The sequence below is a fragment of the Ictidomys tridecemlineatus genome, unplaced genomic scaffold (assembly GCF_052094955.1).
Source record: "Ictidomys tridecemlineatus isolate mIctTri1 unplaced genomic scaffold, mIctTri1.hap1 Scaffold_83, whole genome shotgun sequence".
Taxonomy (NCBI): domain Eukaryota; kingdom Metazoa; phylum Chordata; class Mammalia; order Rodentia; family Sciuridae; genus Ictidomys; species Ictidomys tridecemlineatus.
In genome coordinates this window covers 525413-543775 of record NW_027526085.1, presented here as the reverse complement: position 1 = coordinate 543775, position 18363 = coordinate 525413, and the positions used below count along the sequence as shown (strand labels likewise).

The 18363-nt window shown below is 36.9% G+C and overlaps 1 non-coding gene across 1 annotated transcript; it reads left to right on the top strand.

Moving 5' to 3' along the window:
- The first annotated feature begins 17914 nt into the window (after positions 1–17914).
- LOC144374717 (U6 spliceosomal RNA) lies at positions 17915–18021 on the top strand. The gene has a single exon (XR_013434048.1). It is a non-coding gene; the product is annotated as a U6 spliceosomal RNA (small nuclear RNA).
- Positions 18022–18363: the final 342 nt, after the last annotated feature.

The following is an 18363-nucleotide window of genomic DNA, read 5'->3' as shown; positions in this document are numbered from 1 at the left end:
AAATATGGTGTAAATAATGGCCTTATGTAAACTAGTCATCTGGTGGGGTTTCCATCTTTATAAAGTAAATATTCTTCAGCATAATCAAATTCCTGATCCTTTAAATTTATTCTTCTACTCTCTGCCATGGCAATGGTGACATTTTAGCCTCACTTGATATGGGTCATCAATTTTTTCATGCTTCTGGAACCCATTCACACTAACTGTTGGGGGTCTTGATATGGTTTTAGATCCTTAGTACTGGGAGGGTGTTTCCGAATATACTTCTCCCTTATCCAATCTGATGTTCCTTTCATTATCATTAAGCACTCTCAAAATTTAATTCTATGCATTTTTTTCCAGTTTATGCTGGCTGGGTATTAAAGATCTTTTGGGATATAGGTCCTTTCCTGAATGACAATATCCAGCATATTGAGACTTAACACTAGTTAAGGCCTACGGAAAGAGAGAACCTGTGAGCAAATCTTGAGGGCAAAGAGGAGGCACTTATTATTTTAATGAAGAGACATGTGTGAATCATCTCTGAGTAATGGGGGATCATTTCTGGAAATGTCCCCATCTGATTGTCAAGCCCCATTCTTTCTCAACTAAGACTCTGCTCTTAGCTTAATATACCTGTCTTGACTGGAGTTTAGCTCACTCTGACTGAATTCATTCTTTGGCTTATTATGGACTCCTACTTCAGGAGATTTTTTTCTCTTCTTTTTTGTGAGGTACTAAGTAGTCACTTTGAGCTTTCAGTTGGAGATTAATCACTCTCAGCTTTTCATTAACTTATTTCCAGTCCATTCATCCAGCTAAACAATAATCTTAATCACCATGAGCTATTACAATAAAATGCCATAGACAGGGGCTGGGGCTGGGGCTCAGTGGTACAGTTCTTGCCTCATGCATGTGAGGCACTGGGTTCAATCCTCAGCACCACTTAAAAATAAATACATTTTAAAAAAGATATTGTATCCATTTAAAATTAAAAAAAATATATAGTTTTTTAAAAAGCCATAGACAGGGCTGGGATTGTAGCTCAATGGCAGAGTGCTCACCTTACGCATGCTAGACCCTGGGTTCAATCCTCAGCACCACAAAAAATAAATAAATAAAATAAAGGTATTGTGTCCAACTACAACTAAAAAATAAATATTTTTTAAAAATGCCTTAGACAGATTGCTTAACAAAGCGAAATTTTTCACAGTTTCAGGGTCTGAGAAATGCAAAATCAGGGTGCTGGCTCATTTGGTTCCTGGTTAAGGCTCTTTTCTTGGCTTGCAGACCACCATCTTCTTGCTTTGTTCTCTCACATTCTTTCCTCAGTGTGTTCACAAAGAGACACAGCTCTCTTCCTCTTTCTGTATGGCCATGAATCCCATTATATTAGGGCTCACTGCTACAATCTAATTTAACCTGAATTATCTCCTAAAAGCCCTATATCCCAGTACAATCACATTTTTAGTCCAGAGAAATACCCAATTCCATTGTTCTTATAATTTTCATTTTCCCTATATGTACCATTCCACTGGTGTACCAATCCCATTAACCACCCATAAAAATTTTAAGACTTAGACTGTAACCTTGTGATAGGAGCCCTCAATGTCAGGTAGGCATCTAATGGTCATATGCAAAACCCCATCTTATTGCTTGCTCCTTCAGACCTTATTCTTGCCCTCAACAGTTATAGGTTGGGTTTCCTGGGAAGATAATGACAAGACATGAACAGGTAGGGTATTTGGAGAGTGCCCTTTGGATTAAACGCTTGTAGAAGAGTGGGAAAGAAAAAAGGATTGGGGAGAGAGATTGTGCAGGTCCCATAGGGAGTTGTGGAGGTTCAAAATGACTATTATAGTTGTCACAAGTTGGGCAAGTTGGCCAGTCTCTTATATTTCCACTTTAATCCCCAATCGATATGTGGACCAGGCTGGGAGAGGACCTTAGCAAAGGTGACAGTCTGCAAATGCAACAGTTCTAAAGGCACCAAAGACTCGGTCAACAGCAGGCTCAATAGCTGGGACAAATCCTTACTCGAAGGGGGATTGTGGTAGCATATCACCATGTTCATGAAACATTTAAATCTCTTATTGTTTTTTGTTTTCATATCAGGGAGAAAACTTCCACTACCATGAGGAAAAAAATGGTCAGAGCTTAATCCCTTACTTTCTAGGGAAGTAGGAATAATTTCACTAACAGTTGAGATCAGAAGAAGGAACCAAATTTGAAACACTAAGCCCATTCTGGGCTTTTTGTTTCAGTCTCACTTTGTTTCTCTCTGTTTTTTCCCCCTCTTGTTTGTAGGATTTAACAAATTTTCTGTTTTATGTGGCAGACCCAATAAAAATCAATACTTAAAATCTGCTGAGAGGAAATTTTATGGGTTCCTATCACACACAAAAATAATAACTATGTGACATGATGTTGTAACAAATATGTCACAATAAATACTTACAAAAACATCATGTTGTGTATCTTCAGTGTACACAATTTTTGTTAATTATACCCCATCAAAGCTGAAAACAAGAAATATCAGAAAATGACCATATAGATAATAAAAAAACTTTAAAGTCAAGGGTCAACAAAGTGGGGGCTGGGGATGTGGCTCAAGCGGTAGCACGCTCGCCTGGCATGCGTGCGGCCCGGGTTCGACCCTCAGCCCCACATACCAACAAAGATGTTGTGTCCACCGAGAACTAAAAAATAAATATTAAAAAAGTTGTACATAATGATGAGATTTGTCCTTATTTAAGAGAGAGAGAAAAATTTAAAAAAAAAAAAAAAAAAAAAAAAAAGGGTCAACAAAGTAAATTTGATTACCAGTCAGCTCCATTTAATAAAATTCTAAATTTACACAAAACATTACAATGCAGCAATGGCTGTAATGTGTCCAGTTCTTCCTTCATTCAACCACATTCATTGAGCACAGCTTACACAAGAGGTACTACTGGGTCTTGGAGATAACAAAGGAGTGTGACACCAGTCCTGCCTAATGTCACCTAAATGGGTTAGGTTAGTTGCTATAAGAAATGCACAAATAATGTGCTTTGGAACATAAAGAGAAGTAGAATATGGAGTGACAGAGATTGGCAAAGTCTTGTAAAAGAAGAGGCCATGGAGATGGGCCTTAGAAGAATGTTGGGCCTTCTAATATGTAAGAGAAGATCAATCATAATTTTAGAAGAATTTTAGAAGAATTAGAAGAATTTTAATGTTAGAAATGGGAGGTGGGGAAAAATCCAGTCTAAAGCAACAGTGTAAGATAGATCTGAGAAACAGATCTATTAGACTGAAGGAGTATGTAGAGAAGGGGATACAAAGTAGGAAAGTTTAATTGGAGCTAATCTTTTGAACAACTTGACAAGTAAGCTGAGAAATCTGATATTAACTTTGTAACCAATGGAGAGCCACTTAAGATTTTTTAAAGCAGTGTGACCTGACCAGAACTGCTTTTCTGGAAAGATTAACTTGAAATCCATTCATCAGATGAAGCCACATAGAAATCTTATAGATGCCACTGTTTTCTTTGATAGACTCTACCTTAAAGCAAACCTAAGAATCACACTTTTGTGTAATATTCTACCTCCATTTCCATGTATACTTCGTTTGACTCATTTCTAGATGCTGACTTCTGTATTTGACATTTAACACACAGGTTACAATATCCAAAGAAGTTTTCAAAAATGAGCCAGTGCTACCTTGGGGAAGACCAGAGTCATGTTCAATAACCTTCATGCTAAAAACAGCCTAGCCATCACTTTAAGAGCCAGAAGTCTATATTTAGATTCAAGTGCTTTGGTCAAATGATAAGCTTACAGAAGCAAGACTTTTACTGTTGCGAATAGAGAAACCTAGGACTTCAGAGTTGAATGTGATCTCTATGATCCCAAGCAGTTGTTTTGATCTGCACCCCCACCCACCCTGCATGTATTGATTCATATTTGGCTGAATTAACTTGATTGGCTACTTTAGGATTGTAGAGACACTTCTTAATTGACAAAAATAACCTGTTGATTTTATCCAGACTAACCTAGAACGTAATTGACTGTTCTTGCCTTTTTCAGATGGAGCAGTGAGTGCATAGACTAGAGTGTATTTATGAAAGGGGTTTAAGTGTGCTTTCATTAGGCTGAGACTACGTCTCTGGAAATCTTGTAAAGTACGGAACACTTCAGAAATAGAACGAGTTACTTGGGTGATGCCCATGGGAATGTCATAAACTAGAGAGTATCCTGTGGCCAACGCGAGTTTTATCAAATGTCAATGCAAAAGACCATCTGTCTAACTCCTGCTGTTCACCCCTGGCTATTACCGGGATGTCCATGTTGCTTTCAGAACTCACAGCCACCTTACTTTCTCTTAGAACTTTACTCCTTTCCTTTACCCTTTTTCTTTTGTCTTCCCTTCCTCCTTCACTCCCTCCTTCTTCCTTTCTTTTTATTCTTTCTCAAATTGCACATGCATTGGGGGTATTTAGCATAACCCCAGGCTGGAATCTAAATATGTTTCATAGTCAATAACTTTGCATGTCACCTATGATTGCACACCGTGTCTGGGACACAGATTCAGAGCACACAAGATGTGGCCATCTACTATTATCGCAATCAGTGTATTATTGCCAGTACTGACCCCTGCTTTGTGCCAAGTTGAGCTGGTCCATATAGTAGTCTAGTGCCCTCTTGTGGCCTCCAAACTAAGAATCTTGATCTCCTTTGTAGAATTGAGGCTATTTATGAAATCATCAGCCTTCTTATGAAGGCTATTGTGAGTTTACTCATATCTTCTTCTTTTTTTTCATTAGTAATACTATCCTGCCCCACAAAGCACAATAACTGATGGCAGATCCCTCTTTCTCTGAGCAAATGATAATTCTTTGGAATGTGGAGTTTAGTTCAAGGTTGTAGTTTAATAGGGAACTTCAGAACTTAGCAAACTGTGAATATATGGTATGTGACAAATAAATGTTGATTGAAACCTCTTCACCAATTTGGTGGAGTTTCCAGTTTGTCCACTCACTCTTAGACTTACACACTCCTTCTACGATTTCTACCATGACATGGTTTCAAATAATTTGATATATTTAATTTGAAAGCAAAAGAAATATGATGATATAACAAGCAAACTCAAAATTTCAAAAGTTGATCACGTGAACAATTTTTGTGTGTGTGTTCAGAGGCCATGATAAATATTGTACATTCTAAAAGCACAGAGACTTTCATCGGTGACTTGAATTTTATTGACATTAAAATTCAGTTTAGGGGCTGGGGATGTATAGTTTAGTGTTAGAGTGCTTGCCTAGCATGCAAGAGGCCCTGTGTTAACTCCCAGGATCAAAACCCAACCAACTAAGCAAACGAAAACCAAAAAATGGCAAGGGCTGAGGAAACACTGTTGGATCTGTTATAGAAAAGAATTCACAACCTTTCAGAGACAAGTTCAGTAGCATAGTGTGGAAGAAAGTCACTTTATGGTGCATTACACAGTAATTGGATTGTGAAAAATGGACAGCAAGTGAGATTTTTTTTAAACTATAGTCTACAAGTGAAAGATCCTATGGTAGGTGGGAAGAGAGAGAAAGAAAACCACCACCATATGCTTAATAAGCTTTTACCTTAAAAGAAAGTTTCCAAATTGCTTCATTTTTGTAGGACTCAAAGAAGTGCTATAGCATGAAGCCTAGAGGTATTACCCTGGGAGGGCTTACCATATAAAAGTGATATGAAGGACTATGCCCAGAGAGATAAGAAAATGGAGTTATCAATTCAGGGTCTTTCACAGCAATGTCAGCCCAAAAATGATAAGTAAAACATGTTAAGCACAATAACAAACATTTTGAGTACCCACTAAAGTGTTGGGAACTGATCTAAGCACTGTAGATGGTTGTCTTTCATATGTATATTAACCACATATTATCATGTTTCATATGAGGAAAGTTGAGCTTAGATAGGCTTGGAAAGTTCTAACTGCCTCATGGCTAATGAGTGGTTTAAGCTTGATCTTTGATCACAAGCTAGAATTCCATGACCAGTAACTGTCAAGAAAGATGACATTGAGCCTCAAGTGGGAGTTCAACAGTGGCTTTTTTTATATAAGGTAATATCTGTACCTTACTTTAAAATGCTTTGGTGCATGAACAGATGTTTGTATGAATGTTTGCCTGTGTGAATTTGAGCTACCCTGTCTGTTTTCTTAACACTTTTGTCATCAATACCAAGTCTAAAGGAAGAAAGGCCGGGGTTAGCATGTAATCCAAAAAGCCACATTTCAGAAATGGCACTTTGGCCTTCCACAATTTTTAATTCCAATTTCTGCTAGATTTTAAAACATCAGCATAATGAAAGTTAAGGATAAAGGCTATTCATTAGTGAAATCATCAGCTTGTTACTTAGATAATGAATGATGGAAATGGACATTCATTAGAGCGATTAGTGACAATTAATATTTGTGAATTGGTTACAATATTCTAGAAGCACTCCCTGTTCTGGCATGAGTCTAGTGTGTCAGTGCTCACCCGTAGGATGAAGTTGGAAGCGTGGTATTGAACAATTCTCTTTCCAGTTATCTCTTTGGAGAGTTTGGCAGACTAAATGATGGACATAAGGCTAACTGCATCCTGTCTCCAGGATGTTCTCATGTTTGTTTCAGAAATAGCCTTTAACTCAAGGTATGGTGAAGAGATTTCCTTGTAGATTGATTCTCCATGATCTGTTCTCCATTAGGAATTTCCAAGTCCTACTAAGAAAGAAGACTCATCAGGGTGCCTCTCTGGCTCATGATTGTCCTGAGGGTTATTTATTTTTAACCTTTCCTCCTATTGTTTGATGAATCCTGGGAGAGAGTGCTAATAGCTTTACTACTGAAGTCATTAATAGTAAACTTAAAGCACTTCATTAAGGTTTATTGTCCTGAGTCTACTCTAAACCTCCTCTGCTCTAACCTAGGGCACATCTAGCTTTAAGAGAATGGTTTCTACTTTGATGGCACCCAAAAGGATGTGGCAGGCTGCTATAAATTGAGCATTGACCATGTGGTGGACACCGTTTGGTGTGTTTTCTCTGTCATTCAGTCTAGTGGTATCCCATGGGGATGCTTTTCACTCTCTGGGGGCATTGTGGACATTTGCAAAGGTGTTTTTGTTGTCACAATGATTTGGAAGTTTCAATACCAAGACTTCCTGCAAGGTAAGGGACACAATCCTTGTGAAGAATTGGCTATATATGCATATCTAAAGCCCTGTGGCAGTTCCTAAGGGTAAAATTCTGTTTTTCATAAGTTGTTAAGCCTATAATCTTACTTTTCATGTAAACAGAAATTAATTGTTGAATGATTTTGAGATAGTAGTATTTCCAAGAGTGCATCTATTATGCAGATTGAGGGAAGAGTATATTCATTTTATTTGGGACCTTATCAACAACTTTTCTGTGTCCCTGCCTGTACCTCATGATTTGTGATGGCTATAGCTGCTGCATTAATGGTAACTTGTGTGTCTGGATCCACCAATTTATTGAATCTTCTAGAATAATCATGCCTTTTTATTGCCCATGAATACACTTATTAATTTATTATCAACTGACTTTCTTTTAATCATTTTTTTTTCTTTTCAGAACCGGGGATTGAACCCAAGGCCTTACACGTTATTAGGCAAGTACTCTATATTGAGCTACACCTCCAGCTCAAAGTAAAGGTGTGTTTTATTTTTTTATGGTGTTGAGGGTTGAACGCTGAAGTGCTTTACCACTGAGCTATATCCCTAGCCTTTTTTATTTTCTACTTTGACACATGTTCTTTTTAAGTCATCCAGGATGGCTTCAGACATGCAATCCTCCTGTGTCAGACTCCTGAGTTGCTGGAATTACAGGCATTGTGCCCTTCTTTGATTTCTTCCTTATAATACAGTTGAGATATTACATTGATTTTTTTAAAGTATTTTGGTAGACAGCATTATATATCAATTTCATTTCAGGATATTTAAGAGGAAGCACATATGTTTTACAACTCATCTATTTCTTGGGGCCTCAACTCAGGTAGTATGTTCATGAATAACCACAGGATACTTTAATAGTGATATTCCAGGTGAAGCTACTGTATTTGATGCTTATTTCAGATAAGCTCAGGGAATTAACCAGGGGAGACATCAGACTGCCCTAGCTCAGCTCAGATACACAAGTACTTACTACATAGGTCCACTTTGTTCCATAGAATAACACGTACTTCCTCTGTCTGTGGAGTAGCTTACTTTGTCTGTAGTCATCAATGATCTCCATAAGAACAAATCTTGGACTCAAACCCCTTACTCTGGCCCACCAGGCCCTGCTTCATCTTACTGGTTTCTCCAGTTCAGCAAGTGCAGATTTCCCCATTGCTCACAGCTCTCCAGCCTCAAAGGCTTCTTTTGATCACCTCAAAGCCTCTGAATATGAAAATACTTCCACCAGAACAATAAAAGGCTGAGTCTATCATTTTTATAAAACAATTTGTTCTCCATTTAATTATCAACTTCTTAGAAAGGAATCTCTTCCCGAGGTTATCTAATGACCACACCTCATCATCGGTGCTTTCTATTTATATTTTTCACAGCTCTTGTTATCATAAGTAATCATGTCACTCAGTTTTCTAAAGGTTTGGTATGTGCTCCCAGCTCTAGAATGTAATGATGGGGGCCACATCTACCTTGTTTGCTGCTGGTCATTGGTGCTTACAACACTAAGCGGCACAGTGGGCTCTGATAATTTTAGTGGGCTGAATTGAATGTATTATGATGAGTACGACAAGGTCAATAAATAGAAGCCACTGCTTCCAGGAAATTTAAATTGCTCATCAGTAACTGCTTTCTTTGAATTGATATTTAAAGATTTATTTTCTTTATACCTTAAGAAGACATAGAAGGGAAAAGGAGACAAGAACAACAGCATCAGAGTTTGCATAGAAGAGACCACGAACTAAATTGTGCTGCTTATACTGACATCTTGCTTGGTTAAGGTTTGATTTCATTTTCATAGCATAAGTGTAGCATGAACTGTTCTCAAGGAACAAATTATTTTGAGAGGGCAAGTGGTATAGTAACAATTCCTTAATTATTTTATCTTGTCTTACTGCTAGTGCTCCTGGTGCTTTATAATCTTGCTTGCAAACAACCTCACTTCTCATATTTTCTTAAAAAAAGATTCCCTCTCAAAATTAGTAACTTAGATCAAATCCTTTATCCTGAATGTGACAAGTATAAACCAGACATAAATATATAGCCAAGATCAGAAAGATATTTGTATAGTTTCATATAATAATTATATAAAATGCATACAATAAAACACAAAAGTTGAAGAACTACCACTAACTGATATCAAGACTTATTATAAAGCTATAGTAATCAATACCATGTGGATTTTGTCATCAATAAATCAATAAAACAAAATAGTCATAAATAGACCCAATATATGCACAACTTATTTTCTACAAAGGTGTGATAGCAATTCATAAAGAATAGTGTTTTGTGTTCTTATGAAATGGTGCTGGGACAATTGGATAGCCATGTACAGGAAAAAATAAGGGGATTTGACTTGTATCTAAACACTATATAAAATTTATTAAATCCTAAAAGCATAAAATTTCTGGAACAAAACAGGTGAAATATTTCTGGCCTTGATTTAGGCAGTTTTTTATAGATACACTAGAAGTATGATCTATAAAACTACAAATTAGAATTCATAGAAAATAAAGACTCTGCTCTTCAGACAGCATTGTTAACAGAATAAACTTCAGTATGGGAGAGAGTATTTTGAAATCTTATTCTGATAAAGGACTTGTTTAATGTGGGGACAAGTGCATGGAGTACTGCATATGTGGCATATGTTAAGGTGCCTGAGTGGCAAACCACTCCCCTTGTGCTAGGCGTGTGAGTGACAAACCACTTACCCCCTAGGCACAGCACAGGACCATGTGGCCACATGTTTGTGGTCCCAGTGTTTGCTCCACAGTCTGCTCCTTGATTGGTTGCCTCAAGGACAGTTGGCCAGAAATTGTATTGGTGGCTGTCTGTAATCTGCTTAGCTACTACCTGGGTACATATACATGGTAACTATGCAGTAAAATGAGACCTGCTTCCAGCTTGGTCTCCAGAGGACTTGATTCACGACTCTACAACCACACTTTCCTGTACCCTGTTCCATGTACATCCTCACTGGATGAGAGAGAGCCCATGCCATTTAAGACTGTTCAAAACTCAATGATAAGAAAAAATACTAGGAAAAATATTTGAGAAGATACTTCCTCAAAGAAGATACATGGTTGGAAAATAAGAACACAAAAAGATACTCAACACAAATGATTCATTAGTTAGAAATGCAAATTAAATCTACAATGAGATATGACCTATTTGAATGAATACAATGGAAACAGCTGTAATGAGTGTCATTGAGACTATGAAGGGACTAAAATTCTTTTTTTTAGAGAGAGAGAGAGAGAGAGAGAGAGAAAGAGAGAAAAGTTTTTAATATTTATTTATTTTTTTTTAGTTTTCAGCGGACATAACATCTTTGTTTGTATGTGGTGCTGAGGATCGAACCCGGGCTGCACGCATGCCAGGTGAGCGCGCTACTGCGTAAGCCACATCCCCAGCTCAGGAACAAAAATTCTTATTTACTGCTAGTGGTAAAGTAAAATGGTGCAACTACTTTGAAAAACAGATAAGAAAATCTTAAGAAAATTAAAATATATACACCTCATGTTATCTTTAGATTCCATTCCTAGAAATTTAACTAAGAGATATTAAAACACACATTTATACAGATGTTGCACCAACTTTATTTATAATAGCCCCAAACTGGAAGAAACTCAAATGTTCATCAAGAAGTTAATTAATCAACAAATTAAACTGTATGTCTACAATGGTTAATACTACAGAGCAATAAAAAATAACAGGCTTTGTAACACCATGATCCATAGAAAAAACAGAAAATAATCATGTAGAGTTGAAGAAGCCAGGAAAGAGAAGACCTATGTTATGGTTCTATTTTTATTATAATTTTAGGAAATAAAAAGTAATTTATAACACAAGAAGCAGATTAATGGTTCCTGGAGATTGATGTGGGGACAGCACAAAAGTCATCTTGCAGGGATGAACTACCAATGTGAGGAGGGAACATTTGGGAATGAAGGATATAGTCACTAATTTCAGTGTGATAGATTCAGAGATATACACATATGGTACAATTCAAATATATTCAGTTTATTGTACTGTAATTACATCTCAATAAGGCTGTTAAGTAAAATAATAAAATAAGTTAATTTGAAATAAAATGCACAAGGTGAAAGAGAATCTAATAGCAGTGTTTTAAAACATCAGTATGCAGGGGGAGGTTTATCATATGATAAACTAATTGTTGAGAAGACTTGAGTGTATTTCTATGGAAGTTTAAATATATTGGAGATTGAGCAAGTTGTTATGTTCATGTACAAATATATTAAAATAAATCCCACAATTATGAATAATTTGTAATGAACAACAACATCAAAAAGACTTATTGACTAATGAAACCAACTGAGAGGCCACAAACTAACATTCATGGTCAATTGATTTTAAATTTTAAAAGGCACCAAGGTAATTCAATGAGAAATGATTATTTTTCTCAACAAATGACACTGGAGAAACTGAATACCCACATGAATAAAGATAAATGTAAGCCCTTATTGCATACTATACACAAAAATTAATTCAAAATTGTTCTTAGACCTAAATGTAAAAACTATAATCACAAAATTTCTGGAAGATAAAAGAAAAAAATTTAAAATTTTGGTTAGATGGAACTCTTATATGTAGCACCCAAAGAATAATGCATAAATTTTAAATTAACAAATTGAACTGCATAAAAATTTAAAATGTTTCCCCTGATTTCAAGACTTTCTGGCTACAGAAATCAAGTCAATGCTGTTTGTTCAAGACAAATAAACAATGGATAGATCTGATCAGTCCATTTTCAAGGATAATAAATATTTAAATATGAAAAAAACTAAATGTAATGGTAAAAATGGCACATGCCCAGTTGTGGTGGCCCTGGCTAGAGAATCTGAAGAGTTAACTTAACATAGTCAGAAGAATTAAGTTGGTTGTGAAAATCAAATTGTTTGACAGGCAATGCCTCGGCAGTATTTACTGCTCATAGTGAGTGCTCATAAAATTATTTGTTAAATCCCATCCAAAGAGTTTAATATTTGTTTAAGTCTTCTTTCAAGAAGCTGAATGACAAGATGAACATGCTTTGTATTTAAAAGGAGGCCTGTACCTCTTCATACTGAAAGAAATGGAATGTGGAATGAGGGAAAGATTCATTGAGGCCCATGTCTGAGATCCCAGGCTATAATTAAAATCCATTTATTGTTAAATAAAATGAATTAATAAAGTTAATATCTGGTTAGATATTTAAATAAAATAAAAACCCCTCCTAAGTAATCTTGTTCCATTATTTTTTAACTCTGACTATAATTCAGATTCATCTTTATGAGTGAAATAAGGGTCCAATGGCCAGTGAGAAAGCCAAAGGGAAGATTTGTTTTGGAGGAGTTATATAATTTTAGCTGCTCTATGATTCACACATCATAAACATTAGCATCTGGAGGACACATTAAGTCATTTGCATGTGCTGTTTGGAATGGCAGATCTAAAAGGGTAACAGAGAGCTTGCTTTAGCATAGTCTGTGACTTTGAATAAGCTACTATACAGTATTGGGAAACTTAACTTCCATAGGTGAAAAAATAGGATGAGTTAGCATTATACCTCATTTACAAATTGAAGGAAGGAATCAACTATATTTCTTAAAGTGCTTGGGCTTCCCTGCCACCCTCCTGGATATTTTTGGCTCATATGCATAATTTATAGAACAAGGCTGTCTAAAACTGAAAGACTTTGATTGATGTTAAAAGTAAAGTAGAATAAGAATAAAGTAAATCTTTTTTAGGCAATTTAAAAATATTGAGTTTAATTATGTTTTATGAATAATTTAAATGTGGGTTTAAAAAAAAACCTAATGCCTTTGACCAGAAGCCTAAGTGTCCCATGACATAAGTGGGTTTTGTGTGATAGATGAATACTCAGAATTAAAAACAAACATGCACTAGAATGCAGCACACTTTTCCGTGACTTCCATTTTTCTTTCTTAAATTGCTGAGATAGAATCTTAGTGTAATTTTTAAAAATCACAATTATAGGATTGAGTTTTTATTGTGTAAATTCAAAACAGGAATAAATGTAATCCTTCCCAGCAGGCATTTTGACTTGCCTTTTGCTAAATTACAGCCAGAAAATAAACTCTTAGAAAAAATTTCAGGAAAAGTGACAGAATATTATATACCAACTGTTAAAAATAATCTCTACACTGAAGGTAAATTATGATGCAAAGTAAGAACTTTGTATGTTTTCTTCACATTTTCCATGATGGGAATGGAAGTTACTGCATGAGCACTGATTACAGGATTGCAGGAAGCTTGTTGGCAACAAAGAGTTACATTTGCAAAATTAGACTAAATTTAGTCAGTTCCATTACCTGAAAAGAGTTTTTGTCCTAGTATCTTAAAAATAAGAACTTTTTCTGTGCCGCAGTCTGGCTGGGCACAAAATAACCAAGCCACCACAAAATCCTGTAGACTCCAACAGCAACTCTTTATTCCCGAACTCTCACGGACACTCTACACTCCCTCCACCGGGCTCTGCATACCAATTCTCTCAGAATCCCATAAGAACTCAATGGGAACTCAAGGAGCGGGCGCCTGAGGCAGCAGGATATGCCCTAATCCCAGCAGGATAAACCCTAAACCTGGAGCCGCCCTATTCCAGCAGGATCCACCCTAAACCTGGAGCCACCCTATTCCAGCAGGATCCACCCTAAACCCAGAGCCACCCTAATCCCTGAGCAGGGTCACCTTTCAATCCAAAAATGCCATGCGTCATTCCTACTTGGCTATGGCTCTCAGCATTTCTGGAATAAATCAAAGATGTTTCCTTATGCAGGAAAAAAGTTATGCCTTGGAAAATATTGCAATATATATTCACATATACGTTCAGAATATATATATATATATATATATATATATATATATATGAAATTAAAATAACTATAGAACAATGTTGTATGGGTATCCAGTAGAATCCAGTGCACCTCTTTCTATTCCATAGCCGAGACTGTGGGTACAGCTACACCTGACTGCCCGTCAGCATACTTCAACTTTCTTTCTTCTAGAACAATACTATACTGGGTCTCCAGCATATCTTCCCACGGACCTCTTACATTTCTCTTCAGTATAAATATTTTGCTTCACTCAAATGACTGCTCCTCTCTCCTGCAGACAGCCTCTTCTGTTGCTGCAAATTTCTCTCTCCCCAGATTCCCTTTTCTCTTCCTTTAGTTCAAAATCAAACCTCTACTGAAAAGCTGGTCCAGTGATATTTTTGTTTGTACTGAACTCTATATAAAGTACATTATTGTATCATAAATGTGGAATGAATATGCTTTAGTTAGTATACCATAGTGTGCAATCCACAAGGCATCAAGATACAATATTGTATATATATAGTAGAATTCAAACCATGTATATATTGGGGCATAAAAAAGAAACTTGAGGAAAGGATTATGACTTATTTAATTTTTTTAAGTATATGAGTGTGTACATATTTGTGTATACATATGTATATACATGTATATATGTAAGTATTCATATTTAGCTATATAGATAGATTTCATTTTCTACAATGAACACATATATTCAGAGGAAAAAAGAGACCCACTGAACAAAGTCTAAATACCAAGTCATGCTATTTTATAAAGCAAGAGTAAGCACTATGCTTTAAAAAAAACTTAAATGTAATACAAAAATGAAAAGTATTTTTATGCACTTTTAAGAGAGTATGTTGATATTTTCATTAATATTGTTTCATGTTGGTGAAAGTAGGAAAGATAATGTGTATACACATTATTTTAGTTACTTAAAAGAGACAATTTTGTGACTAGTTGTGTAAAAGGTAGGTTATTTAGTTCCACATTGACTTTTTACAAAAACTTTAGGGGTAGGGAAGCCTGAAATCCTATTCTCGACCATCTCCTCCCTCTGTGGAAGGTGAGGCATCAAGGTTCTTGGTCAGAGCATATTAGTGAATCTTTGGGTATTCAAGGGCAGCTCTGAAGAAGAGGAGGTTCAAACTTATTTTATAAGGAATTGAAAAAATGGAGTTTTTTCCGAAACAGAGGCAATCGGAAATGAAGATTTATTGTTTTAGTGGACAAACATTTTTGAGTTCCTAAAATAGGTATGACCCTGTCCTAGGTACTAGATAGGAATTCACTGATACACCAAAACAGATAAAAATTATCTGCCTTAGTGGAATTGATATTCTAGTAGGCAGAAGGACGAAGCCTATGAGATTTTGAGGGGATGCTAGAAGAGTTTTAACAAATTTGCTCTTCAATGTTGTTATATTTGGTGCCATTATGAAAATTCATGTGGCCCCCAAATTTCCAGCAAAGGTACAATGTTTATAAATTCTGTAAGTGATTTGCTGTTATATTTAGGGTTGAGACAGACTAGGGGACAAGGGTGAGCAAGGGGGTTGGCAGCTCAGACAAACACCTTTGCTTACTCTGCCTGCTCAATAGCATGAGTACCTCCACCCTGCCCCACATTCTCCTGACACAGTGATTTGCTGGGTCCTCCAGGAAATAAAGCTGTATGGACTACGTATCACCAAGCCGGGGAAAGACAGTCCCATTTTCCTTTTATGTTCTAATTTGTTGGAGAGTTGCCCAAACCATCTTTTCAGAGTTCACCAAAAGCAGCTGTTTCAGTTTTGATTTATGGCCTCTACCCTTGCATCTCTTCTACTTAAAACTTTTTGATGCCTTTCCATTGACTTAGGAGACAAGTCTAAATCCTTAAAATGAGATATTAGAACTACATAATTCAGTGCCCACCAACTCTCACTTTGGCCTTATTGGAATCAAGTCCATTAAATGGATCCTCTGGGGCTTTACAGAATTCAATCTATCCATCCCTCATCCTTAATGCCTGCTTGTTTAATGTCAGTCTGTCTTGTTCCCGGGGAAGCTTCCTCTATTGTCCCTAGTTAGGCCTCTGTCTTGGCCCATTGGGTCAGTGTTAACAAAATTGACTTGGTAATTTATAGCAGCAAAAGTTTATTGCAACACAAGATCAAATGGCTGACAGACTCGGGGTCTGTTTGGCCTTACTCTCTGCTTCCAATACCTTAGTTTGTTGCTGTATCTTGAGATAGGAGGAGTATCCAGGGATCTCCTTTGAGCCTCCTTCATAGGTCTCTGCTCCCACTCTTGAGGGTTGAGTTCCAATGGTTTAATCACTACCCAGGGTCTTGGATCTTAATATTATCATGCTGGCTATGTGGTTCCAGCATATGAATTTTTGGAAAACATCAACATTCAGACTGCAGCAGGATCCTGTTGAATGTTCTCACAGCATACTTTAGTTTATCATTTGTAGACTGCAGTGCTCTACCTAGTTTCTGTGTCAGATTTTATATTTTTTAGTTCATCTTTCTTTCTTTTGTATGTCATTTATTCACCCAAACTACAATATATCCTAGAAGTCCCACAAACATTTTTTTTTCAATTATTGCAAAAGTTACAACAAAAGGAGAAATCAATAGAGAATAACTTATATGAGACTTGTTCTCCCACTGAAAGCAACCAGAAAGTTGGAATATATATATTGGTACCAGGGATTGAACTCAGGAGCACTTGATCACTGAGCCACATCCCCAGTCTCAGCCCCATTTTGTATTTTATTTAGAGACAGGGTCTCACTGAGTTACTTAGCACCTCACTTTTGGCTTTGAACTTGTGATCCTCCTGTCTCAGCCTCCCGAGCCACTAGGATTAAGGCATGTGCCATCATGCCCAGTCAAAAAAGATTTTTAAAGAGCTATTTTTCAGATAGAAAGCCACAAGGAACATGCAACTGTCACCCCTAAGAGCAGGAGAACGAATAGGTGAGCATTCTACCTGGAGGCACCCTCTAGACCTCAGTTTGAAAAGGGGAACACAAATGGGGCACAACAGTCTCACTGAGGAGAGAGAGACCAGAGTTCCAGGAGATTAAGCAGCCAAAAATATGTAGAGAAAACTACCAGAAAGATGGGAGCCACAAAGAAAAAGAGTTCCAGAAATCTGCATGGAGGTGGTCTTCAGTTTGGGGCTACATTCTAAGCAGTACCTGTGAGGGCCAAGAACAACTATAAGCTAACCAATCCCACAGTTGGCACTGAGCTAGGAGAAGTCCGGATTCCAGCTAGCCAGAGAGAGTTGACATACAAAAACAGTACGGTCAACAAGGTCATGAAGAAGTATTTGATCCTGGCATCATGGCACATATCTGTAATCCCAGCAATCAATCCCAGGTTGAGGCAGGAAGATCCCAAGTTTGAGGCTGGCAACTTATCAAGGGCCTAAGGAAGTTAGTGAGACCCTATCTCAAAAGAAAAAAAAAGTTCACTCAATATCATTAATTATCAGGAAATAAACTCACAAAGACATACCCACTAGAATGGCCCAAGTGCTAGTGAAGATGAAGTCAAGTGGAAGTCTCCTAAATTGCTGGTGGAAGTATAAAATGATTGTGGTCATTTTTTAGCATGGCTTGACAGTATCACATAAGATAAAAACATACATTAAACGTAGGAGGCAATTGCACTCCTAGATATGAGTCCACTTATAGTGGCATATATATGAAACAGTACTGTAGGAAAAATGAATCTATAGTTTAAAAAAAAAGTTATCAATGGTTGCCTGGAACAGGTGGTGAAGGCACTCACTGGGAAGGATCCCAAGGAAACCCCTTTTCTAGTGAAAAAAAAAACTGTTCTATATCTTGATTATGGTAGTTTTTACATGGGTATCTACATTTGTTAAAACTCAGAGTGTGCTTGCTTTGGCAGCACATATACTAAAATTGGAACAATACAGAAAAAATTAGCATAGTCCCCGAGCAAGGATGACACCCACATTTGTGAAGCATTCCATAGTTTTGTGGAACCAACCCTTCAGCAGATGAATGGATAAAGAAACTGTGGTACATATATGAAATGGAATATTACTTATAGCATTAAAAGAGAAAAAAATTATGGCATCTGCGGGTGAATGGGAATATCAGATTAAGGGAAGTAAGCCAATCCCCAAAACCAAAAGCTGTATGTTCTCTCTGAAAGTGGATGCTGACCCATAATGGGGGTGAGGTGGGTGGTAAGGGGCATGGAAAGAATGGAGGAACTTTGGGCAAAGGGGAGGTAGGACACGTGAGGGGGCAGAGGGATAGGAAAGATGGTGGAATGAGATGAACCTCATTACCCGAGGTACATACAGGACTACACG